Below are 27,095 nucleotides of genomic sequence, written 5' to 3' on the forward strand. Positions count from 1 at the left end.
AAGTGTCTCACCCTCCCTGGCAGACGAGAGAGCTACGTAGGCTGAAGTCAATCAAGAGAGCAGCATTGAGAAGATTTACGAAGTTTCGCACGTTTCCTCTGAACTACATTATGTGAGGCTGAATTACATGTACCAGTGAGTCAGTCGTGAATGCTTTTCAAGTTTCCAACAAGGCATCTAAAATGTTACTTGGGATATAACCGAAAGCATGTCGGATCGGGTTCAAACGGACGTTATTTATTCAGACCTATCCGCAGCATTCGACAAGTTGAACCATGCTATTGCAATTGCTAAACTCGGCAAGCTCGGTGTATGCGGTAATCTTCTGAGTTGGTTTCGATCATATCTTACCGATCGGCAACTAAAGGTTGCCATATGAGATTGCAGATCAGCTAGCTTCTTCGCCACATCAGGCATACCTCAGGGAAGCCACATGGGACCGTTAATTTTTATACTGTACTTCAACGACGTGCATCTGGTCATCGAAGCTCCTCGGTTATCATATGCAGATGACCTCAAAATCTGCACTTTCTTCAACGTCAGCTGAATGTTTTCGCTAGTTGGTGCAGGTTAAACAGAATGGTAGTGAACCCAGCCAAATTCTCCGCTATTACGTTCTCACGAAAACAACAACCGATAATATTTAGTTATGACCTGCTTGGCTTGCCAATCGAACGCGTGCATCAGGTGAAAGGCTTGGGTGTGATCTTAGATTCGCATATTTCACTCAAGCAACACATTGCACATGTTACAAATTTCACTGATATCTACTGTCTAAAATCTCTCTATTGTTTGCTTGTTCAAACGACGCTTGAGTATTGTTCAGCGGTTTGGAACCCAAACTACACCAACGGTGCCGAGAGAATTGAATCTGTTCAACATCGCTTTCTTCGTTTTGCGTTGCGTAGATTTCCTTGGAATGATCTCGATTACCTAGTTATGAAAGCCATTATCACTTCTTGGGACTAGAAGAGACGCAAGCAGAGTCCTAACCGTGGCCGATATCCTGCAAGGAAGGACAGATTGAGAGGCTATCCTGAGGCAAATTGACCTGAATGTTCAACCCCGGCCGCTTTGTAATAACCTTATACTAAGACTGCCTCTACGTCGCACAAAATATGGAGCATACGGTGCGATTTGCGGACTACAGAGTTGCATATGTTTTCGACTTTCATCTCTCCCGTGATGCGCTTCGTCGAAAGTTTTCTTCTGTTTTTCGCCGGCAGGAGTAACTGACTTTAAAATATATGTTTTTTAATGTTGTGACCATACTTGAATGTATTTTTTTTTTACTATAGTTGATAAAGTTAACATCATTGGGGCTTCATCCAGCCTGTTGATGTAAAACAACAATGAAACACGTTGATTCGGAGACGCATAGTAATTAAAACTTGCATACAAGTTAACCAACTGATCGTACCCCTCAACGGTCACTCAACAAGCAACGATCAACCGTGTGTGGCTCTGTAAGCTCAGGTTTCTCAGAGAGATCAAATTGCGTACATATCACCGACCCATCGTCATATGTGCTCTCTTCCAGTTCCTCGGCGTCAACATAATATTGCCGCGATATTACGTTTCCAGCAAAGGCGAACACCCGGTAGATACCAATAAAGTGACATAATATCACCGAGCACTCTCGCTCTCGTCGACGTCCATGCTCGCACATGGTCAACGATCTGTCCACGCGCTTCTCTGAAATACGCATTACGTGCAAACACGCGCTCCTGATTGAGAGTGAGTGACCGGTTGTGCTCGCTGGTCATCCACACTGAGCCGGTCCACCGTCAGCACGGCACCCACTCTGATATCAGCCAAAATCCAGCCAAACACGAGAGCTCCCCTAATTTTAAAAGAGAAAGAAGCGAACACGGCAAGCTCTCTATCTCCATCAAGGGGACCTTCTCCCGGCTGGCCGGGGACCTCCGACCCCATGTCTCTCTGTGATGATGGCTCTCGCTCTCGCGCGGTCGATCCCGAGGCTCCCCGCTGCAAGTGATCCGCCGCAGCGAGAAAAGCGAAGCTGCAAAATCACAACAAACTTTAATACGTTTCCTCTGTTTTGAAACTTTTAGTACGATTTTTGTCGTCACCGGGTTTATCACGCGCGCACATTTCGAGTGGCTCACGACGCCGTGTGGATTTTTGACTTAGGAGTTTTTTGGAGAAGAACGATAACGTCGGATTGGCTTGTCAACACTTGCTTGCATGCAGTCAGTGGTTCTCTCAGCTTAGTAAAGTGAATGCCAGTGAATTGAATAGTGGCAGTTTGCAGTTGATATATTAAAACAGAGAAAAAGTGAATCTTCGGAAGTTGCAGAAAATTATCAATTCTCGTAAGTTGCTGGAAGTGGCGAAGAATGTCATGGTTTGTTGAAGCTTTGATTGATAGCATCCCACCAGGGTCACAGTGAGTGTTAGCCAAAACCTGGTGCCGCCTGTCTACGCTTAAACATGTCAATTGTTTCGAGTAGTGTGTTATTGAAAATGGAAAAACTTCGCAATGGCGACAGCCAGCGGCTCAACGGTTTGATTATGCCGCCGCCGTCGCCGTGAGGTCATGTGTTCAGAAAAGTGCATAATCATTGAAAATCGCCGTTTGTCGCTTCGTCGTGCGCGCTTGTGTTTTGATGAGAATTCGCGCTTTGTTTGGCAGCTTGTTTCTTGGCAAACAATTAGCATTGACACTGTGCTGTCCGGGACCGTGTTACATCTGAGAAACATCATCACCACCGCGGGGCCAGCTGGTCATCTGGTTGGATGGTTGTGCGAATGAATGCCACACGTCGTCGGTGCCTGTCAATGATGCTGCCTGCATACAGAGAGTACCCACTTTTGAACAGCTGAGTAGCTGCTGATTGCGCGAATTGATGTATTGATGCAACACACTCGATGGGCCTTCGATTCTGTTGCAATCAAGGAATCTGCTGTGCTTAGAATAGCCTGAACGGTTGGGGAGCGCTTTATGTAATCATTAATTTACGGGCTTGACTTTTTTATCCATAGGCGTGCAAAGAGTGTCTCTAGCGATGCATGATGAAAAGTTTTACCAGTTGGGTTTTTGTCTTTCTTGTTCAAAATTTGTATTATTTTATAATGTGTTTTTGATTGTTTACCCGAATGTTCATAATAAAATTTGCTAAGAGTTGGTTGCTTCGACATGCAGTTCCCAACATTTCAATATCGAAACAAGTGAATTGCAGGTCGGGCTTTAATATCCGGAGCCTTATTATTTTACTGTAGTATTGGATTTGAGTAAGTTATAAACAAGAAGCATAGAGTAAATGCAATAACCAATGATGCATTTTAAACATTTTGAGCCAATTTGTGCTTGGTGGAGATAAACAAAGTGATATAGAAAGGTAAGATGACGAAGGCATCCTAAGGTAGGCTGTGAATAACCATACCAAGTGACTCATTGCTTAGTAGATTTGAATTCTGGCATAGTTGCAAATTTTCAGTACAAAATTGATCAACCAGAAGCCTAGAAAACATATATCTCTGATCTCACCTGATGGTCTTTGAAATATTTTCGGAGCCACCTAGCATCATGAGAGAATATCCGAGAAAATTGATTTGAATGGATGAATAGTTTGAGATCTTCAGAACAATAGTACCTGATCAACTATTAAGATGTCAAAAAAAATTCAGACGACTTAATGCAGATCTTAAAACACATGATGAGCTTTGGAATAATTTCTAAACTGCCGTGTTCTATATGGGAGAAAATTTGATAGATGCGATATGGATTATGGAATATTTGGATATCTTTAGAATGATACCTGATCAAGCTGAAATATTGAAAAAAAAAAACATTTTGAGGCTTTCAAAACCATATGAAAAAATCATTTAAATTTTGATATATAGCACACACATCATAAACGTTAGACTTGCGGCAATTTTACACGACTTTCATGTAAATTTAACCAAAATATCGCATAAATCGGTAATGTTTCTTTTATAATCTACTAGCTGATTGTGCCCGGCCTTGCTCGCGATTCAATATTAGCATGACTTTATGCGCCGATTTAAAAAAAGCATACAATATTGTACGTAGCCCCCCCCCCCCTCTTTTCTAAGGGGCTATCCCCTATTACCATCTCCTTATACCTCCACATACCAAATTTGGTTCCATTTGCTTGATCAATTATCTAGTTATGCAGAAATTTCTGTTTCATTTGTATGTGAGCCCCCCCCCCCCCCCCTACAGAAGGAGGAAAGGTCTCAAACCATCATAAGAACCTTTCCCGGCCCCAAAAACCCCTGCATACAAATGTTCACATCGATCGGTTAAGTAGTTTCCTAGTTTATAAGGGTCAGACAGACAGACAGAAATTCATTTTTATATATGTATATATAGATTTATTTGTCAAGGCTCAAATGTGGTAGCTTTGCGGAGCCAAATTACTTTACATGTTATTTTTGATAATATTTTTATACCACTAAAGTTAGTATAATTGGGGCCGAATACTCGCGGTTTACTCGAGATTAATAATTGCATTTATTTAGAGGATTGTAAGGGGATACCTGGATATTTTTCGAATAATTTCTGAGCAATCAGGTATATGAGAAAATAACTGGGAGATATGATTTTAATTTTTGGGCAGTTTGTGATCTTCAGAATGATCAAGTTGAAGTCTTATATAAATATCTTGAGGATATTTTGGAGATCTATGAATTTTGGAGGTCTTTTGAATAATTTCTGACCAACCTGGTATGATGAGAGAATAACTGGGAGATGCGATATAAATTGTTGAACAGTAAAAGATTTACAGAAATCATGAACAAATATTTGAGAACTTAGGAAGATGTCTGACCACCTGGAAGTCTTCTGAGAAATTGATGAGCAACCTGCCATTTGAAATGTTCGGCAGAAAAAGATCTTCAAAATCATACATGATCACTATGAAAATTTTAACAAACATCCTGAGAAATTTTATAAAATTTGCAATCACTTAAAGGTCTTCGAAATAATTTTCCAGAACCCTGGAATTTGAGAGAATATCTGGGAAATGTTTTTTTTTTTGAAAAAATATGATACGGTGATATGATTTGAATTGATGAGCAGTTGAAAATGTTCATAATGATACGTGATCAACCTGAAGTTCAAACCAAACATCTTGGGGATTTTTTGAGAACGATAATCAACTGGAAGAGAAACCCAAGTAACAATTTTGGTTTTATGAGGGTTCTGTAGACCATGATTTATACTTGTCGCATGCTTTAAAACCTCGATAAAACTTGCAATGTTACTTGGGAAACCTGCTATTTGAGAGAATATCGAAAAGAAGTGATTTGAAATGTTGGGCAGATGAAGATTATGATGTCTGATCAAGCTGAACTCTTATACAAATATTGTACGGACTTTTTGGAGATCTTTGATCAACTGAAGAATTTTTGATAATTAATAAAGGTATATGAGAAAATAACTAGGAGATGTGATTTGAATTGATTGGCGGTTGAAGATCTTTAGAATGATACCTGATCAAGCTGAAGTCTTAAGCAAATATCTTCAGAATTCAAAGTGTTTTTATGTTACTTCATACGCGAAGTTTTGCAATTTTCAGAGTTGGTTGGAAATGCTATCTAACATGAAGGTTTGGGGAGTTAATTTATTAGATAGATAATGATCTTAGAAGAGGGTAGGTGAATAGTTCCGTTAGAGTACGGCAGTATGAAAATTGAAAAGAAGTTGAAAATGACCGATGGGCCATTAATGCAACAGCACAAAGTCAAACGCACACCTTTTGCCTAACTCGTACGATGTACGCGGAGATTTGAATTATGCCTTCAAATCCACAGGCAAAAAGTGTGCGCCCACCTTTGGACTAGTTCTAGCGTCGTTTCATAACTACCTTTTCAACTTCTATTCAATTTTCATACTGCCGTACTCTAACGGAACTATCCACATACCCTCTTCTAAGATCATTGTCTAGCTAATAAATTATCACACTAAAGCTTCATGTTAGATAGCATTTTAACGGCGCCGGTGGTGTAGTGGTAAGCGTGATTACCTCTCACCCCAGCAGGCCTGGGTTCAATACCAGTCGGCGCCGCCGGGATGTTCTGAGGCATAACATCTCTGATCACGCCTTCCTTCGGATGGGAAGTAAAGCCGTTGGTCCCCGGTTCATGAGTCGATGGGTCGATAGGTAGGGTCCAGGTGTGGGAGCTGCCTTCCTGGCACGTCGGTAGCATTGGTGCTCAGCACGGAAAACAAGATCGACGGAAAAAACAAACCAAAGAAAAAAAAAAAAAAAAAGACAGCATTTCCAACCAACTCTGATCTTCAGAATATTTTGGAGATCTATGATCACTTGCAGGTCTTTTGAATAATTTCTGAGCAACCTAGTATCTTGAAAAATGCATGGGAGACATGATTTGAATTGTTGGGCAGTGGAATTTTGGATATCTTCGATCATCTGGAGGTCTTTGCAGTAATTTTTGACCAACCTGGTATGAGGAGAGAATAAGTGAGAGATGCGATTTGAATTGTTGGACAGATGAAGATTTTCAGAATGATACCTGATCAAGCTGAACTCATGAACAAATATTTGAGGACTTTTAGAGATATCTGATAATCTGTGGGTCTTCTGAATAAATTCTAAGCAACCTGATAATTGAGAGAATATGAGTTTTGAAATGAGAATTTCATCTCTTGATATGTTGGCCAGATGAAGATCTTCAAAATCATGTGATGTGAATTGCATTGATGAGGGGTGATGTGAATTGCATTGATGAGCAGTTGAAAATGTTCAGAATGATACTTGATCAGGCTAGAGTCTAAAACAAAACATCATGGGTAAATTTTGCAGATTTACGATAACCTGAAGGTCTATTGAGTAATTTGTGAGCAACCTGGTATCTTGAGAAATACCAGGTGTGTAGTAAACGGTCTTTATAATGGTGCCTGATCAAATTGAAATCTTGAACAAATAGCTATAAAATCCTCTTGATATTGCTGTTTTCAAGGCTTCAAGTGTATTGGGTATTATTCTGAAGATCTCCAACCATACAACAATTGAAATCTCGATGACCACATATTTTTACTTGTTACCAGACTTCTCATAATCTTTTCCAGGAAATCAATGATCTTCATAATGTTCTTTGGATTTTGGTTTTGCTTTTTTTCCTTGATTTGTTTTCTGTCGATCTTGTTTTCCGTGCTGAAAACCAATGCTACCGATGCTAGGGAGGCAGCTCCCACACCTGGAGCCTACCTATCGACCCATCAACTCATGAACTGGGGACCACCCGAGCAAAGCTAAAGATCAAATTGAAATCAAAATTTGCTGTTATGATGGAACTTATTTTGAATACTCCAGTTGATCTCATTTTGGTTGACTTAACGGTTAACACAGCAAAAATGAGAGCAAATTTTACACTGTTGAAGCAAACGGAAAACTAATACTGCTTTCAATGAAATCAATTTGGTTACTGATTTTGCATTCATAATGTTTAACTGAATACGGGCCTGGAGTAAATGGTTACCATTCATGTTTCTCAAGCTGAAAGACTTGGGCTCCAATCTCACCCCGGGAAAGTCACGAATGACCTAAAATGTGTCAAACAAATCAAATAAACAATCATCATTAGTTCAACGACAGATGAATTTCAATTAAATTTAAAACAAGACGTAAACAGCAGAACTTCAAGTTAAGTTGCTTTCATTTAAAAAGTCTTGACTGCATAATGAAAGCACAATATGATATCCGACTTATGTCGCAACATTTGAAATCAAAATGAGTTTTCATTATGATAAGGAACTGCACACTTTAATATCGATTTGCTTTCATTTTGTTAACCGACTTTGCTCGGGCAACGGCTTTACTTCCCTTCCGTGATCAGAGATGTTATGTCTCAGAACATCCGGCGGTGCCGACTGGGCCTGCTGAGGTGAGAGGCAATCATGGTTATCACCGGCGCCACTACATAATGTCCTTTGGATTTTGTTTTTACTATATAAGACTTCTGGTCCATCAGGATTTATTCTGAAGATAATAAATTCAACATCTCCATACAATCCTCTGGATGTACAATGATCTCTCCTTTACTCGATTTCTTCCTCGATTGTATCCCTAGCTCAATGAAAATTCAGGCTACTTGGACCACTTCTTCTTCTTATTCGCATCTCAAGCTTATTACGCAGCGCATATTAGCTTATTGCGTGCTATATGCCCAGGAAAGTCGAGAAAATTTCCAACCCGAAAGATTCCCTCGACCGGTACCGGGAATCGAACCCTCCACCTCCGGCTTGGTAATACCGTGCATTTACTGACTAGGATATGAGGCCCCCCTACTTGGAATACTTGGACCACTCTCCCCATAAACATTTCCCAAATAAACCCCCCTAATTCAATATCCTCCCTAACGCTAGCGTCCCTTCAATATCGAATTAGAAAGAAGTGACTATATAATCATTTGAATAAGATTTCCATTAAGCGCTCAAGATATTCGTTCAACACTTCTGAATTACCAGGCGTTTTTATTAAGATCGCGTTGTGTTCAGGAATCCGATTTCTGGCAGGTATTTTTTCAAGAAATAATTGCAGACTAATTATGCATTATTATGAAGTTCTTGAATTCAAATAATATGTTTTAAATATTCACCCTTAAAGTCATCTTCATTCCTTTATTTAACGTCGGTCTCTGTTCCGCAATCTAATGCCAATCACCGACGGACATCGATTGCCATCCATTGACGGCAACCGAATGTGCAGGAAGGCAACTTCCACACAGGATATCGCACCCATTCAAACACAAATGGGCCGGGACCAGCGGCTTTACTTCCCTTCCGAAGGAAGACGTGACCAGAGATTTTTATGCCTCAGAAAAATCCCACCGACCTCGGCTGGGATTGAACCCAGACCTATTGGGGTGTTAGAAAGCAGTCACGCTTACCACTACACCACCGACGCCGGCTCAGAAACCCTTAAAGTCATGTTGATCAGTGATATTCAAAATATTTTCAGGTGATAAAACATCTCCGTGAAGCCCTCTGGTTGTTAATTCGTGACTTCGGCAATACCTTAACCTATTATCGTCAGGGGGTAAACAACGTCCTTGAGAGCTCAATTTTGACATGTGGATACATTGGGTTTCAGAGCATCTATTGGCCAAATTTGAGTGCTCTAGGGCTTTGTTCACTCCCCTGACGATAATAGGTTAAGGTATTGCCGAGGCCGAAATTTGCCGTACTCATCTAAATGCTAATCCAACGCTAATCTTATTTAACATATCGCCATCTCTTCCCAGATCTTGGAAATGAGCTTCTTAAATTGGTCCATAGTGCTCACTTGATGTTCGCTGTGCTTAGCCAGCATGTACGACCATACAAAAAATTACAAGGGACAGGGGTTGTACGCAATGGTGATGTAGAACTACGTGGTCTTATATCTAGATAGAGCTGGAATTAGGGCGTAACAGCTTTTGTAAACAATGATATCTCTCGCATTTGGGCGGGGTTCTCTCTGTTTATACTCTTTAGTAAGACGGGCTTGGCATAGTTGGCCCACAGCAACTCACGAAGAACTACTGATTCCGATCAATAGCGGTGCGGCTTCTTCTTCTTTATTTGGATGCTCATGTGGGCTGCAGCTCGTATTTTCCAGACAGCCCTTCGTTGTATACTGGAGAACGCCACCACTCACCATGCTGTGATGGAATAAACACCGGATGGAATTCAACTTTGAAATCTGTGTCAGGGAAATCGCTTTTCACAGGCAATCGGTGCTCAAAACAACAGTTGCACATTCGTGAAATTTTCAATAGTGGCATTTTGAAAAATGATAACGTCTTAAATTTGACAAATGCGTAGAAATATATCTGATCGATTGGTGATAAAATTATTGAAATTGGTCCAGGGGCAGTTGAGTTATTAGCGTTCAAAACCTTTCATAATTTTGTTACATGTTCCATTTTCGGTTTTCACAAGATGTACCCCCATATAGAAATCACAAACGTAGTCCTACGTCAAAAGTCCAAGGGATTAAGGTTCGGGAGCTGGGAGGCCACAAAGTCTTATCGAGAAAATCAGTCAAATTCTCCCGAAACCACGCTTGGACGATATTCGCCGTGTAGGCCAGTGCTCCGTCCTGTTGAAAGACGTAATGATCCTTCCCGTAGAGGTCCCAAAGTGCCGGGGCCACAAACTTCTCTAGAACCTCGGTCTTATAGTACGCAGCATTGATTTTCACGTTTTTCTCGATAAACACCAGTGGGAGCTTCCCACGCCAAGATACGCCAACCCAAACCATCACCGACGCGGCGCTTTGGAATCGCGGGATGTTTATTTGTGATGGGGGGATGCTGGCCAATGTCGGCATCCACAGCCGATCATTTTGGACATTGTGCGAGACAAGTAGTTTCTCATCAGAAAGCACGAACTCCTGACATGCATGCCGCGAGAGTATCAGTTTGGCTCTGTTCAGCCTCCTCTTCGTTGTAGTCTTGTAGTTGTATCCCAGGTTCTTTGTCATGATGGTGTGGGCAGTCCCGATCGACACATCCAGGTCAGCAGCGGTCTTCCGAATCGAGCGGTTCATTTTTTCGACGAACCCGCTCGGACGGCTAATAAACAACAAATGACAGCAAGTTGACACTGTGCGCGTCGGTTAGCCTATATATAAGGCAAAAGTTAACACCAATACCAATACATAGACTGCACATTAGACTGGCCCACAAAATAAAAGTTCTAATTTTCCATGGGCCAACCCCTAAATTTGTGCCATTAGGTGAGACAACCACTCTCTGAAAATTTCAGCTCATTCGGATTTAACACGAACTGGCGCTTTTAGTTTGAATTTTGTATGGGGAATTTGGATAAAATACATGACAAAATGACTCTCCTACTGTCCTAGTCTACTGCACATGATGCGTACCTACACAACGATGAAAAGTTGTATTCGAACTTATTGAACACCCTGTAAAGCAAGCATAGTTATGTAACAACATCATTTGGGTCTATTTTGGATTTGAAAACGGGTTTCACTTAAGTGCGTATTATTCCTTATGTTTTAAGAAAAAATCCGAAACGAATTATTCGTTGCGGTTTCCCACTGCCGTTTTGATGACTGTACCTTTTACTTTCAGTTTCCTCTTCATAATTGACCACTTTGTCAAGCAGTTTTGGTGTGACTTTCTACCAGCGATTTTACAAAACTGGACCAACTAATTTCTATTTTTCTATGAAACGCACAAATATTGGCTACTTATCTCGAGGTCCTAGAAGAAAAAATCTCAAAATAATGTTTTATTTCAAAGTTCGAGTGGTAGTAAACGTCATTTTAAGTGCTCGAATGAAGTGGTTAATTACCCAGTAGTTTTCAATAGGGCCTGAACTGGGGACAATTGGGCGGTTTGCGGGTTTTCGAAACAAACTGGACTCCGTTGTCATTGTACCATTATTGTACTTCCCGGCTGTAGTGACAACTCGCAAGATCCGGCCAAAATGTCACCATGTGACTGGATGAAGGGCAGAATTTGCTTCTGAAGACATTCGGGTTTGTAAACATCCGAGTTCATCATTTTCTCAGTGACGAACACCTTTGTCTTGTAGCCGCAGCTGCAAATTACCTTTTGGATTATATATTTGCGTGCGAATTTATCCTCTAAAACACATTTGACAGAGACCCTCCTCGAGCCTTTGCCTTATAAAATTTCGGTCCTAGAAGCTGTCCAAAGGTTTCATCAGCCATATGTATGCACCCACCGGACTTGGTCAGCAGATTTTCATACAGTTTTTGCGCAGGGGTTCTAGCTACGGTATTCTATTTGAGTGATTGATTTGGTTGACTACTGGCGCGGTATGCCAGTAAGCCTTCGCGTGATTTTGCGTTGCTTCGGCCCGAATTTGTTCTTTTTGTCTGGCTGTCAATTTTGAATGTCCCGTAGTAGGTACCTTGAAACCATATTCCTTCGGAATTGTTTTAGATAATTCCAAACAACCTTTGCTAATACGTTGATCTTCCGAGCAATCTCACGATTAGATCGACCAGAATCCGAGAGAACCCAGATTTGACCCTTTTCGACATCGTCCAATCGTTTAGCCCTTCCCATGTCTGGAAAAATCAAAATCAATTACATGTACTACAAAAATAACAAAGCGGAGACTTACTTCAACGCAGATGAACTACAAACTTTTGCGAAATATGAAGTACTTTAAGTAAAATGATGATAAGCATCTACTGCGTTTAAACGTTTGCAACGCACCGAAAGCGGAAAATATGTCAACATGGAATCTACCACCTACTGACAACGGTAGAAGCTGTCGCAAACCATTTGTAAACATTGTTGAGCATATCACTACCACATGCATACGTTTTAAATTTTTCATGCACTGAAAAAAAAAAGCGGACGGCTATATTTTTGAAGAGCGGCTAAACGAATGCATCTCACTGTATTAAACCTGAATAATTCGTAGAAATTCAATGGGAACGTTTTGCCCAGAGCCCCAGCGAATTTAATACCTTCCTACCCTACTGATTTGGCTGAATACTTGGATTTACCATTTTCCAGGCTTATACTTCTGAAACTTGAATTTGAGAAAGCTTCAAAGGCTTTTATTTTTGTTATTTCAGACTTAGAAAATTTTAAGCAGTTGACCATGTAACATAAATTTGCAGGAGGAATTAAACCCCCTTTGCACGTACGATGAATATGCCCCCCTGTTGACACACAGCTCGATATGAATTATAGCTAAATTATTCATTCACAGTCAGCTGCAATCCCATTCCGCGCCAATCAATGGCAGTAAAACTGGTTCGTTTCACTCAGAAGGTGAAAGACGATTATAAATTATTCTGAAAGATTACCCACTTCCTCCGAGCGAGACCGAGCGAGTGGGACCGCGCAGTGTGTGTGTAAAATGCAATCCCTACCAGACGAGGATTACTCCTCTCCACTTTGGTGCAACCTTGACGATGGACGGACAAAGAATCGCAGCAAAACTGGATCACCCGCCAAAGGCCGCAGGTAGTCGTCCGATCGGCCTAGAACGCGGAAGACTGTCAGATCGCGGACAACTGCTGGCATCACGGCGAAGGGGGATGATGATGAAGCCAACTTGCAAAATAGGCAACTCGGCTCTGATTACAGTCATTTGCAAAGCAGCCCCTTCGACTTCGACGACGTATCTATCTGGGAGCTTGCGGAGGCAAAGCGTCATAACGGGGCTCGTATATTCTAAACGCTCGGAGCAAACTCATTAGTAGTAGTCGACAACGATCGACGATCGGCATCGAGGGACCCATTTTCTAAATTCTACTGCTCGTTGCCGGATCGTATTGTTTGTTGCATGATGCTGCGGGCAATGGCTAACCAACGACAACAACGGGAGGAATCTCGAATGGCGCGGTACATGCAAATGAAAGTAATTTGGTGATCGAGTGATGCATGATTATGCTTCAAGTGAATTGTTATTACCAGCGAATTGTATGCAGCGGGTAATGTTTAGGGTGATTGGTATTATTAATTTAAATGGGATATTTGAGCAAGCTGTGCTTGAGCGGGTTTATGCAAGAAGGTTCGAAACATTATGGGCAGAGGATTACTTGAAGGCAATGTAGAAATAGATGGTAGAATCATTACTTTAAAGAATGCATTATCAACTGTCGCCGGCAATTCATAAGTTAATTTAAAAGCTTCTATTCTCATTCAGTTATCACATAGTAGCTACGTGACTTATAATTCTTTCTACTTTTTTTAATTCTATCTTGAAACTATGAAAATCTATAAAACATGGATACCAACATTAATTAAGTGGAATTAAATGGAAGATAACCTTTTTTTGCTGTTTTATTAAAGCATTCCGCTAACAACCCAATTTCATTACTTCATTATGATGGCTACCAAGCCTTTGGGATTTTCCTTATTAGAGAGTTGAATAGATTTTTCTCCTTTAGCTTACTTAAATCTTTGGTTTTAATTAGTTAGGTAGGTTCCGATTCAACACATTGTAGTTTCATTTATATACCTGTGATCTTGACTTTTATACCTAGGGGATGAGTACTTAAGGGGGTTAGATTTTGATAAGTTCTTTAGTGGGAATGACACTGATGAAGACTGCACATTGTAGTCGAAATACGTATCTGTCATGGATACCAACATTAATTAAGTGGAATTAAATGGAAGATAACCTTTTTTTGCTGTTTTATTAAAGCATTCCGCTAACAACCCAATTTCATTACTTCATTATGAAAATCTAATTTTTTAAATATTATCTAGGTCCCAATGTGAGATTTTTTTTCAAATACTGTACTGATTTATTTATTTGAAAATTTCCATAATTTCAGACACTTATAAAAATAGCCAGTTTTTATTTGGCAAGTTAATTTGTCTAATGCTTCATGATTAGGTGTGCTCTCTTGGAATATGTAATACTAGATGAAATCTGCTCTTGATAACTTAAAAACATATCTCTTGCATAAATGTTCTTGAAAAACTTACGTTGTTTGTATAGCCGTATATCAGCAAAGTTTCAATGGATTTCTAAAGTATGAAATGTTTTGCAAAGTAACTAAAGTGCATTTCAGGTTAAAACTTTAACAATAAAATTGAGATATTGTATTCTTGAACGCTATGCTGAGCTACTGCGATTTGCATGAAATTTAGCATCATTATTTTGCTATGGGCAATGATTCACATTTTTTGGTAAAATTTTGCCATTTTAGATCTACTTAAATTTTCTAAATGGCGTCTTTGTAATTTATAAAAAATGGTTTATCCAAATATTCGAAAAAAATATTTAGTAATTTAAAGTCCTAAGTTTGAGCGAAACATGCTCTTACACGATTTTATCTTTCATCACGAACAACTTAAAAAAAACTTAAAAAATCGGGTAAAAACATTTGAAGACATTTGGGATTTTAACGTTCTTTGAAAAATTGCATTCAAATAAAAAAATTAAAAAAACATTTCTTTTCGATTCCTCCCTGCAACTTTTTTTCGAACGTCATTTCGATAAGAAATGCCGTTTCCATGGTTCAATTTATTTCAATATTCAGAAACTCCATTTATAAAATTTAACAACCTCCAAGATGGTCAAAGTTTAGCAAAAATGTGAATCATTGTCCAAAGCAAACAATAACTCAATGTTTAATACAAATATTTTGCACGAAAGTGCTCAAAAATCAAGTTTAAATTTCATGCCGGTTTGTCGGTGATAAAATCCTACATGGTGAAAATCTCGTGGTACATCTCTTACATCAATATATCCCATTTCATGAGTACACTTTCACGATTACCACATCCCACGAGAGACCTACATCCTATTTAAAAAGAAAAATAATGTCATGATAGATCTGTGATCGGACCGCTGAAGCACATTTGAATCGGATGTTATAGATTTACCAGCCAAAGAGCAGTTCCACGTCAAATGACGAATCGGAAAAATCTCGACCTAAAGCGATTTGCATGAAACTTAGCATCATTGTTTTGTTATGGGCAATGATTCACATTTTTGATAAGATTTGGCCATTTTGGATCTACTTAAATTTCAAAATTGAGTCTGAGTAATTTTTCAAAAAATGGTTTGTACAAATACACAAAAACATATTTAGTAATTTCAAGTCCTAAGTTTGAGCCTAACATGCTCTTGCACGATTTTTAAACTTCTTCATGAGAAAAAAATATTTTCAACTAGGGTTGGTGTTCCAGTAATAGTGGTGTACCTATAGTTGCAATATGAAGGTTGTGCCGGAATAGTGAGGAGGACCCGGATAAGATTATTTTTCATCGGTAGCTGTCCTAAAATAAAGCATATTTGCATATTTCAAACTTAAAATTAGCCCATAAATTACTGAAAATCATTGATTTTCCTTAAGATTTTCACTCCTTTGCACCTATAGTTGCGGTAGTGTTCCTATAATAGTGGAACCCATAAGAAACCAACGCATTCCACTATTATAGGAACCAAAGTAAGCTACTACCACAACTACTGGAACAGTGTTCCTATTAATGGAGGACGATCTTTCTAAAATTGTATGCAATTTTATTACAGTGTAATATTTTTCGATCAAAATAGAGTTTGAAACCTATATATTGACGTATAACAATTGTGTGTACATCGTAGAACAACAACGAAAAAAATATCAAAAATCGGGTAAACACATTTTACGATATTTGGGTTTTAAATATTGTTTGAAACATTTACTTCAAATAAATAAAAAGAGTAGAAGGATCTGTGCCTAGGGGCACGAAACAAATATGTTGAGCATTTAGTTCTTTGAATTGATCGATCATCTATTATCTTAACTCTTTCTGTTTTTGACTCAAGACCGATGGTTAGAGAAATAGGTGATGAATACTTTACATCTAAGATCTGGAATATAAAGCGCAAAGTCCGTGAGTGGTCGGAACAAACGTGTTTGCTCTTAGTTCTTTTAATTATTCGAAAATCTATTATCTTAGCTCCTTCTGTATTTGAATTGGTGGCCCTGAAAAGGCAAATCCACTAGCCCGGACCTGGTACAAAGATGACATTGCTTCACGACGCCGATGATGGTGACACTGTAACGCACAACACACTTACTGATGGTGGCCCACAGCGATTGATCTCATGACAAATCTTTGGCCGATCGGAAGTGATGCAACGTTTTTACTACGGGCTGGAGCGTTCCTGATTGCAAGTATATGGTAGCATTCACTCCAGACCAAGACGTGCTCCAACCAGCATTGAATTGGATTGTTGTGAAAGAACAACTAGCGCTGCTTGACTCTTTCAGTAGTGCAAGCCCGAGCATGGAGGTATGGATGAGCCTGACATAAGAGGTAAAATACCAAAAAATAATATCACAAAAATGTTCCAACAATACCATTACAATACCAAATTATGATAATGTAATACCTAAGCACTACTACGCAAGTATTCTTTTGGTATCCACATATCAGTTTTTCAAATTTTATCAATTATTTTGCATGTAATTTTTTGGTTTATTCTTTGGTATTTTACGAGGGGGGTGACTTTATCTCCGATGCAGAAAAGATTGTGTTTTGCTGTGGCTAGCTGCACCCACGCTGAGTAGATAGAAGGAAGATTTATGTCGATTTTGAAGATTTCCTGTAAAAAGATGAAGCGCGATGCAAGTAGATGCGAGAAATGAAAGATGATTTTTCAAAGGTTGATTCTCTAGTGTGAGATTTTTCGAGCATCTAGAATTGAGATTTAGATGTGTCGCCCCTCTCGGTATTTTACCTCTTATGTCATGCTGGTCAATACCATATTTTGGTATCAGGTCAGAATGGATCATTGAAGATGCTGAGGTTTTGACAGCACCGTACTGTGGCTACCACAGTATTTTACATTGGTTCGTCCGTATACAGTAGCGCCAAATGAAAACTGTGGTGGGTTCAAAACTCAGCCATCTAAAATGATCCATTAAGTATTCATTAGTTATTTTCTCCTGCTTGGGAGTCGATTCCGACCGGATGATGGTGGCCCAGCCATGATGCCTATTGCGGAAAACCTTTCCTCCGGTGGATGTGGGTGCATTCGTCGTCGCCTTAGTATTAGTGCGATACGTGCTGTTTCACTCATACGTCGTGTCCAACGCTTACTCTTCCGTTGCTCGAAAGTAAATGACGAAGAGAACGATTTTGCTTTTCTCCTCCCTTCCTTTGATTGGTGAAATGGTGAGCGGTCAACCGAGCATTGAGCTCGCTCATGTGAGCATGAGCAATGTGTCGTGTGTTCAATTTGCGCTCTATCGTTACGTCCGTGTTTGGGATTTTTCGTTACATGTCTGAATTTGGTTTTTTTTTTAATGTGACCCATATATATTTAAAGCCGGCGCCGGTGGTGTAGTGGTAAGCGTGATTGCTTTCTAACACCTCGATGGGTCTGGGTTCAATCCCAGCGGGATTTTTCTGAGGCATAAAAATTCCTGGTCACGTCTTCCTTCGGAAGGGAAGTAAAGCCGTTGGTCCCGGCCCATGTGTGTTGAATGGGTGCGATATCCTACGCAGGTGTGGAAGTTGCCTTCCTGCACATTCGATTGTCGTCAATGGATGGCAATCGATGTCCGTCGGTGATTGGCACTAGATTGCGGAACGGAGACCGACGTTAAATAAAGGAAAGAAAAAATGTATATATATATTTAATGTGACCCAGAATATAAATTAAAGACGTAGCCCTACGCCAAACTTTTTTTATTTATTCCTCATTGCAACTTTGTTTCACACGTCATTTTGATAAGAAATGCCATTTCCGTGGTTCAATGTATTAAAATATTCAAAAACGCCAACATCTAAGATGGTAGAATTATAGCAAAAATGTGAATCATTGTCCATAGCAAACAATTACTCAATACTTCATATAAATTGGGAAAGGCTTATAACAAAAAAATACTACTTTTTTGCATGATACTGCTCAAAGTTAAGTATATATTTGTCGGTGATAAAATCCTACATGGTGAGAATCTCGTGGTATATCTCTTACATCAATATATCCCATTTCATGAATACATTTTTACGATGACCGCTCCCCACGAGAGATGCACCTTTCATTTTTACTTAAAGTACGCTAAATTAAATTTTTAAAACATTTGATATTTCAAAAATCAGATTTTCAAAATCGCTGATTAAAGGCTGAATAAGCAATTTTTAAGCTGAAGAAGCATATGTTTGCCTGAATAAGCTCTTATTCTACTTCCAATGTTTGTTGGGTACCATCCTATTATTCTCCAAATTGTTTTGGAGTAAAGATCTTGATACTCAAGAGGCTCGTCAAACTTTTGTTCGATATCAAGACCCATTTTTTGTAAGCCTTACCACTTCGTGAAACATCATAAAGACTGTACTCGAAAAAAAAATGCGACAGACAAAAATGGTCACCAAAAATTAGTTTTTGAAACTCTCAGGGAATAAATAATCACATATAAGCTATGTAATTGCAAAGTTTGTTTACTCAACCTCCTCTCCTAGACTAAATTACACACGTTCATCCAATCTTTCTTCAATTCCTTGTCGTTTTTGAAGACCTTCTTTGTTTTTCGGAGCTTGCCCTTTATAATGCCAAACAGCTCTTTAAACCACTGTAATTGAGCCACCGTCGAACAGTATGTCGACTAACATTGAGATCCATCGATTCCACAGTATCCCTCGTTGAAGACTTCAGATTTTGCTTAGCCATTCGAATAATCCTGACGTCGTCATCACGATGGCTCGTCACACGATGACGTCCCTGTCCGGATAAATTTCTCACTATTCCTCGCATTTCGTTTTGGAAAACGAAAACCATATGTGCTGTACAGTTTCAATCGAAATCGTGTACTTTTCGGCAATTTTACGGGAAGGAAATCCCTTTTCACGATCGCGAATCAGCAAATTTCTTACATCGAGCAAAATCTGTTTTTACGACATTTTGGACTTTTCAAATAACGCAAACAAAAAACAATGGTAAGATGCGCAAGCTTCTCGATGTAAGAACTGTCAATGGTGATGCAGTGATGCCAGATTTCCAGAGGTGGTCTCATTGGCATTGTCATAAAATGGGATATTTGACGTCTATGATTTGTTTTTTCTATGCATCAACATCAACTGGCGTACATTTTATTTTCTAGCAGAAATATCACACAATTTCCATCCTTATCCTTAATTAGCTGGATAAATTAAGGAAAACATTTGAATTTTTCCAAATGTACCAGTCCAGTTATTTGAAAAATAACGAAAATATCATCATAAATGCATTTTTGGTGTAAGCGTAAGATTTATTTTGTCCAGTACTGTAAATGACACGATAACTTTACGATTAATTTCGTCAATTTTGCATGGATCCTTTCATAAATATGACTGTATCATATGAAATCTCGTTTTGAAGTAGCTGCTTTGGTGAAAAATCAGTCATTCACAAAACTGAAAAAATATTGCCTTAAATAGTCAGTGCTTCTTAATTTTAATTTATTCTACAGGAAATAATTGTTTCTTTTAAAACTTGTTATGCGAAAATTGTTCATTGTTATTCCTTAATGGAGCCTCAAGAGAACAGAATATTCTTACCGTTTGTTTACAAGGTCGCTCATCCCGAGCAGGAACGAATATCTCGATACCTCAAATGGGTGAGGATGAGCATGACATAAGAGGTAAAATACTAAACAATAATACCAAAAAAAATGTTCCCACAATACCATTCTAATACCAAATTATGATAATGGAATACCAAAACAATACCACGCAGGTATTCTTTTGGTATCCAGATATCAATTTTTGTAATTTACAAAGTATTTTGCATGCAATTTTTTGGTATTATTCTTTGGTATTTTACCTCTTATGTCACGCTGGTCAATACCAAATGTTGGTATCAGATCAGGATTAGGTATTCATTAGTTATTTTCTCCTGCTCAGAATACCACCCCAACAGGGTGGTACAGGGGTTACAAAACAAACATTTTTAAATCATAAGATTCAAAAGTTTACTTTTAATATTCAATTTGTTTTCATGATGTAAATAGAGCTTCAAACTATCCATTTAGTTAAACATCATTAAAATGTTACCTTGAATTTTGTATGCTTCGTGATGATTTTCTTAAGGAGGACTGTTTCCACTTTTCACTAAAGTGAGTTGACTCGAATCTATCTTCTCTCACTTATGAAAAATGAACGACAATTGAATTTTTTATATAGTGTTTAAAAAAAATGGTCTCTCAATTGCACCATGAGCCAAAAAAAAAAAAAAAGCTGCGAGATGACTAACTTAACTTCCTAGTCTCACTTAATTTTTCAGAATGGTCGGAGGTCGGTCCTTTTATTCGACTCTGGCCAAAAATGCGACCGACTCCGACTCCACGACTCCAACTCCGACTCGTCAGCCCTACTCAGACGGCTTATAGCAAACCTCTTCCGTTTATCTAACCGAGTATTGCTAGCTGAAAATTGAAGCAATCTCCACAACAATGCATAAACACCTCATTGTTCCCATTGTCCCAGCAGATCCAATGAAGCGCGCATTTCGCGTACCTACCGATCAAAATCATGAATCATTTTAATTCATGCCCGGCAAATATTGAATAAATAAAGCTGTAATCACAATTTGGCCGTTTTATAGTCGCAAGAAAGAAAGAAAAAAACTGTTTACGGCCTACTCTGTCCGTCTCTCCTAGCTCTTTGAACGAAAACCATTCACGAGTCATTCCGATCAAAGATGATGGTGCGACGACGATTGTCCCGAATTTACTCTGCTCTCTTCGGTGGGGCAGGTCGTGGCGTGGTCGCAATAAATTATGCATGAATAGCACTATCCAAAGCGAACAAACAACGAAAGAAAAGAGAAGAGTGAGAAAAACGGTGCATAGCAAGAATTGAACTGACGAGTGTGTGCGTTTAGTAGGCTCGATTTCAATGCTTTCTTTTGAACCAGTTCTTTGGTTTCACGCCCGGCATCGCATTCTCCTCTCCAGCAACTCTCTTTCTGCTCGTTGTTGAACGCCCAAGACAGCCGCAGCCGGGGTAGGTAATTGAAAATTATAGCTGTTGAAAGTGAATCTGTCTGGTGCCTTCAGCGTTATTGAACACTCACGATGGTTATGCTTACCCCCTCCTCCACATCTCCCTTATCAGCCCGGATCGGACCAGATGCCAGCACGGGGCTGGTCTGCACCGGCCGAGAAGTATTATGCAATTATTTATGTACTTTTCTTCACTTTTGTTTTCATTCATACAAATTTATACAGCCGGAGAAATGTGAGCCTGCACGTATGAATGCAATTGAGCACTGCCAGTGCAGTTGAAGTCCATTGATCTGTTCGTTTTTTCTTCGGTACGGGGTGCAGCTCAAGCTCAGGTATTGATTTAATTTAATTGAGTAAACGACGCAATATGTGATTGGAGCGTAAATTCGATAGCTTAGATTAATTTTACCGAGTGTCGCGTTCGGATCGTCTTGAAGTTTCCTTGTTTGTTATATTGTTAGACTATTATTTCGATTTGCATTCATACTGTTATTCTTCTTCTTATTCGCGGCTTTGACGTTCATATAGGGGCTATTCATAAACTACGTAGACTGAATTTGAGACGTATACAACCGTTCATACAAATTTATGGATCCGTAGTGTCTAAGTAGTTTATAAACTGCCCCATACGCGCTAACCTGCTCTCAACTTAGTGTCCTTAAAAAATGTGAGGTTGTGTACAAGACACGACCGAACGGTTGACGTAGACTACGTTAAGCTGTTTAGTGAACTTCTCATGCATTTTTCTTGATATTCAAGCATATTCTTGTTTTCGTTCGAACCGTATTTTTCAAACAACATTATCGCAAATCAACCCTTTTGATTTCTAATAAGCAGGTGCTTAGAATTCAACATATTGCTGTATGAAGGGCCAAAAAGGATTGGGCGGGCCTGTATCTGCTTACGGGCCCGCCCAATCCTTTTTGGCCCTTCATACAGCAATATGTTGAATTCAGAATGATGACAAAATTTGATCAGTTATTTCATTTTCAAAATCAGTGCAAAAGCTCATATTAAGGTTCTCCACTGTTAAATGTGTTGATAGTAAGCATCATAGTCCGATGCAAAAATGAGCGAAGCCGCGACCGCAGCGCTCTTATATAACTTTACAAGTTCAAGCAGATCGATGAGCAACCAAGTGCTACTTGATTATGACATCTGAGCTAGGGAAATCGTTTATTGTATGAAGACAATGGCAAAATAATCACATTTTTTAAAACAGTTTTCAAAAGTTTATGTATGGAAAACTTGAAAAATTATTTCCTATAGATTGGTGTATTTGGATTTTAATTTTATCTATAAATGACAAAGTTATAAGCGTTCAAACCCTAACACCTTTTCGTTACGGTTGAAGTTTAGGATTTTTGATTAACACCCTGTACCTTTCCAAAAGACGTAGTCCACGTCAAAAACCATTCGAATAATCTGAAACTGGATCATAAACATGACATCAAATCAAACTGGAAGTGATGCCTTCTAGTCACTCTTGTAAGCTTTCGAAAGTAGCAGTGGCGAACTTATCGCAGGTCCCACCAAAATATAAATGTATACTGAATTTACGACTCTCATACTCCATGAATGCTTGACCAGACCACGTACCGCCTCTTTGGCGCACTTCCAATACTGACCGGTTGATGTACCACTCACTGTGAAAAGAACAGTGAAACCTTTATAAGCCGAAGTTGTACATATGAATCGAAAAATCATCCATCGCAATGCGGTTCCGCAAACATAGCCAGTTATGTTTATCAATGATCTCCGCTGAATTCGCTTGATAATGGTTTGACTGTAAAAACAGACGTATGCAAATTTTTGAACGCGCACTCTCGCACGCGTACGTAAAAAATTACATCACTCGCGCGTTCGCGATTTATCATCTCTAATGTGCTCCATGTCGTCGTCGTCGTCGCCGTCGTCATCATCGTCATGAAAGCGCACGTTGCACCCATTTTTCGCACACTTATGCTGGTATGCCCGCAGCACCGTGTCTATACCAATAGATCTTTCCTCTCTGGGGGCCCTAGCAGGAGAGTTTAATGACTTTGGCCTACTGCCGATTGATAAAGTGTCGGTTTAAAGTGCCGAGCGATACGAGGGACGGAAAATGCTTCATGCGTAGAATTGAGCCTCCCTTCGGACCCGGAGAGACTGGTAACACTGGTAGCGATGGTGGTGCTGGCGATGATTGCGACGATAACACGTCTCTAATGATGATGAGTCCCCGAGGCCATGCGTTCAAACATGGGACCCTCTATTCGGAAACCACGAGAGGGATGGAGGAACCGATAGCTGTCGGGTTGAGTACCTGTACGTGCTTAATCAACCATCATGCGTCTGTCTGATTTGGGTCGATGCAACCATGCTCCATTGGATGTACGACATGTTGCTAATTGAAGGCAATTACAGAGATTGCTCCAATTACTTATAAGTTTAAAATGCGCAAAATTTACACAGCGGATATGCTTGCCTCTAGCGGAGGTATTACATTATGAAACTTATGCTTTGGAATGTTTACATTAGACAAAGTACGGGTCGATCATGATTGACCGTTGGTGTTACGCCATATAGGCTTCAGATAGGAGTGGCCAAGAGTTGATAGCTGTAATAAATTTTGAACAAACATTATTCGAGGTGCCTTTGCATTACGGGAATTCCTATTGGGTGATTTCAATACTACAAAAAAAATTATTTTTTAAACATTTGTTAAGGAATGATTTTTAACTACAAAACACACATGACAGATTAGTTTTGTTGAATACGTCCCTCGTTGATTCTGAATCCAAAGCGTTAAGAATTAAAGACTCCTGATGAATTATATTTTATTTAGTAATTCAAATTTGTAATCCTATGATTAAAGATTATGACTGATTAATGAAACCATTATTTCTATGATTCATGATCATGATTATTGGGCTTAGGGACACAAAATCGAAAGAACAAGAGGTCAAATGAACAAAAGGTCGAAAGGACAACAGTACAGACTAATCCAGGCAACGGAGGCGGTAATTTTTCAAGTACGGAGTTGATCGGTAAAACATTAGAATTTTCAAACATAAATTTTCTTTATTCCGAACTAATGATAAAAATAAAATGTTCGGTTTTATTGAATTTTTCCGAGTAGCGGTCATTTGAAAATGACCGAATTTTCAGCTGTTCAAAAACTCAGTAAAATGTTACCAGTAATCAGTGTCATCTGATCACTCAATGTGCGCAATGTACTGGTTTTCTGAAATAAACAAAGTGAGAATCAAGCAAACACAAAGTTTGCTTGTCTTTCATCCTGCGCAAGTGTGAAGCGCAGCGGAGAAGAGAAGACAGACACACACCCAGAAATAACGAAAGCTTAATCTGTAGCCATCGCTCCGACGGCTCCGACACAAAGAGCGCCACTCATTGTACGGTTGCAAATGGGAAACCCAGCAAAATCACAAAGTTCTTCTTGGTTATGCTCTTCTTCATCTCCTATGCATACAGTCGTGGTAGGCAAAATCTGCAAAGATTCAGAGAAGACATTAGCACTTATTGTATTACTATATATTTGCTCCCTGCGCCGCACGGAGTACACCGCTCATTGTGTGGATCGCTTTCTCACATATTAGTTGGAAAAGAGTGTGCCAAGTAAATGGGAGAACCACAAACTCTTTGCGAGTGTTGAGAGATGCGTACATAAAGTTGCTTTGCTAACGCTCTGAGGTGCTTTCTAGTCCTGATGATCTGAATTATGCGTCGAATCTGATCCGGTCGAAAAGCCAAAAGCTGATGTATATATAAATAATAGGATGCCAATGAAAATGATCACCTTGAGTTTTTGAAACGGCACATCTAAAAAATGCTTATTACCACGAAAAAAGACCCTGTGCAAAATTTGGGCTCAATCGGACGAAAATCGATTTTCGTGAGTCTTTCGATTCTCGGCTTCCGTTCTCTAAAACGGTTGAAGTTAGTGTTTTGGTGCTTTCTGACCACCTAGTCAGGTCCTAAACGAAAATTTTGGGATTTACTTTAAAAATAATTTATTGTGTAGTTTATGACGGTCAAAGATAGCGCCTTGATTCTTTCCTACCGCCAAACCAGATTCCAAACGAACGTTTTGACATGTATTTCTGGAGAATCCTTTGTGTCCTCAGTGAGATCAATCTAGAAGAAATCCGATGACCGGAGCAACAATAATTACACACCAAATAGTCGTTTTCATCGTCTAACGGGCAGGCTTGACCCAATATATTTTTTTTTTCACAAGCTAGAACCATGGCTACCATGAATACTGGCGGTGGAGTGAATACGACGTAAACTTTTCATACAGTCAGCAATCATAGACGTTGAAAAGTTTGTTGAATGTAATGCATGCTTGCAGACGTTCTCCTACAGGTTACTATGGCTCACTGCAATAATGCTGCGAGTTAGCGATCAGAAAGGTCGAACTACGAATCTCAAAATCTGACTTTTGTTCACTTTTTATTATAGTCTATTAGGTCTTATATGACTACAGCTTCATCAAATACCCGCGGGTAGCTAAAATAGTTGCATAAAAGCCCTGAACTATGTCACAAGGCCAGAATATTACTGAGTATTCAGAGGGACTACGTGACCAAGTATGAACACCAAGAAACTTTCGGGATACAATTAATATATTACCCTTTTCTGTGGCTCAGTAGTGTGTGTTATATCATTTTAAGAGTGTAGGCGAGAATTGGGAAGCACTACAGGATTTCCTAAGGCGTTGGTCCACGCTACTATTCCATGTGACCGGAAATATGCGGTTCGGAATGTTTCATTGTTGTTGATTTTGGTTTTGTAGGTGATGCCGGGTGTTATTTATCAACCCCATAGACGCTCCAGCAAACGCTGGTTCAATTGGCTAACAGGCGTCCACAATCTTTGATTAAATTGGCAGGAGTGGCACCGGTTGTGTTATCGCGAACGCTCATATTATAATATCAAATTTAGTTTTCATTTTGTTTTCATTCTCAGCTCGGGTAGGATCTCCAGGTGTGGTATGGTAGCTGCCTTCCTGGCATGTAGCATTGGTGCTCAGCACGGAAACAAGATCGACGGAAAACAAATCAAGGAAAAAAAAACTAAGAACAATGCCAAAATAAAAAGTAATGATTATTTGCCCGAAAACCTCATCGCTAATTTTTGCTCACTTGAATTTCAAAACACAAAATTCGTAGGTGAATAAACTCATGCATGAAATTTGAATTTTGAGCTTCATGAATATCTCCGAAGTTCCGTGAAGTTTTCCGAGCTCATGTGAACTTCTTTTAAAATCCCTGAAGTTCTCCTAATTTCCGTGAACTTCTTTAAAGTTCCGTAAAATTCTACGACGTTCCATAAAGTTTTCCGCAGTTCAATTGACTCTCCAATATCCGTGAAATTTTTTGAAGTATCATGATATTCTCACATTCTCAAATGAGAATGATCCATGCGTCAAATGACTAAGCAACTAATATCACCCATTCGGAGGAGGTATCCTTTAATAGCGAATAGCTACTTTTCTCATTTTCATCAAAAATGTTTAAATGATTTTGAGAATTTACAGCACTGCTATAGACCACTGCACGCGAAAGCTAACGTCACTTTTGCTTGTATTTTTATTCGTCATTCTACACGTGCGTGAAAGAGATGTGCAGTAACGAACAAGAGCAAAACAAA

At 39.3% G+C, this 27,095-nt stretch overlaps 1 protein-coding gene across 1 annotated transcript in view; it reads left to right on the forward strand.

Moving 5' to 3' along the window:
• The first annotated feature begins 2,101 nt into the window (after positions 1 to 2,101).
• Positions 2,102 to 27,095, forward strand: part of GV1 — a 184,118-nt gene continuing 159,124 nt past the window's right edge. The window contains exon 1 of the mRNA XM_065228461.1: positions 2,102 to 2,336. The gene's annotated coding sequence lies outside the window, so the exon portion shown is untranslated. The remainder of the gene's footprint in view (positions 2,337 to 27,095) is intronic.

This window comes from Ochlerotatus camptorhynchus, unplaced genomic scaffold (genome assembly GCF_037179485.1).
Source record: "Ochlerotatus camptorhynchus isolate MF236.1 unplaced genomic scaffold, CSIRO-AGI_Acam_v1.1 ptg000291l, whole genome shotgun sequence".
Classification (NCBI taxonomy): domain Eukaryota; kingdom Metazoa; phylum Arthropoda; class Insecta; order Diptera; family Culicidae; genus Ochlerotatus; species Ochlerotatus camptorhynchus.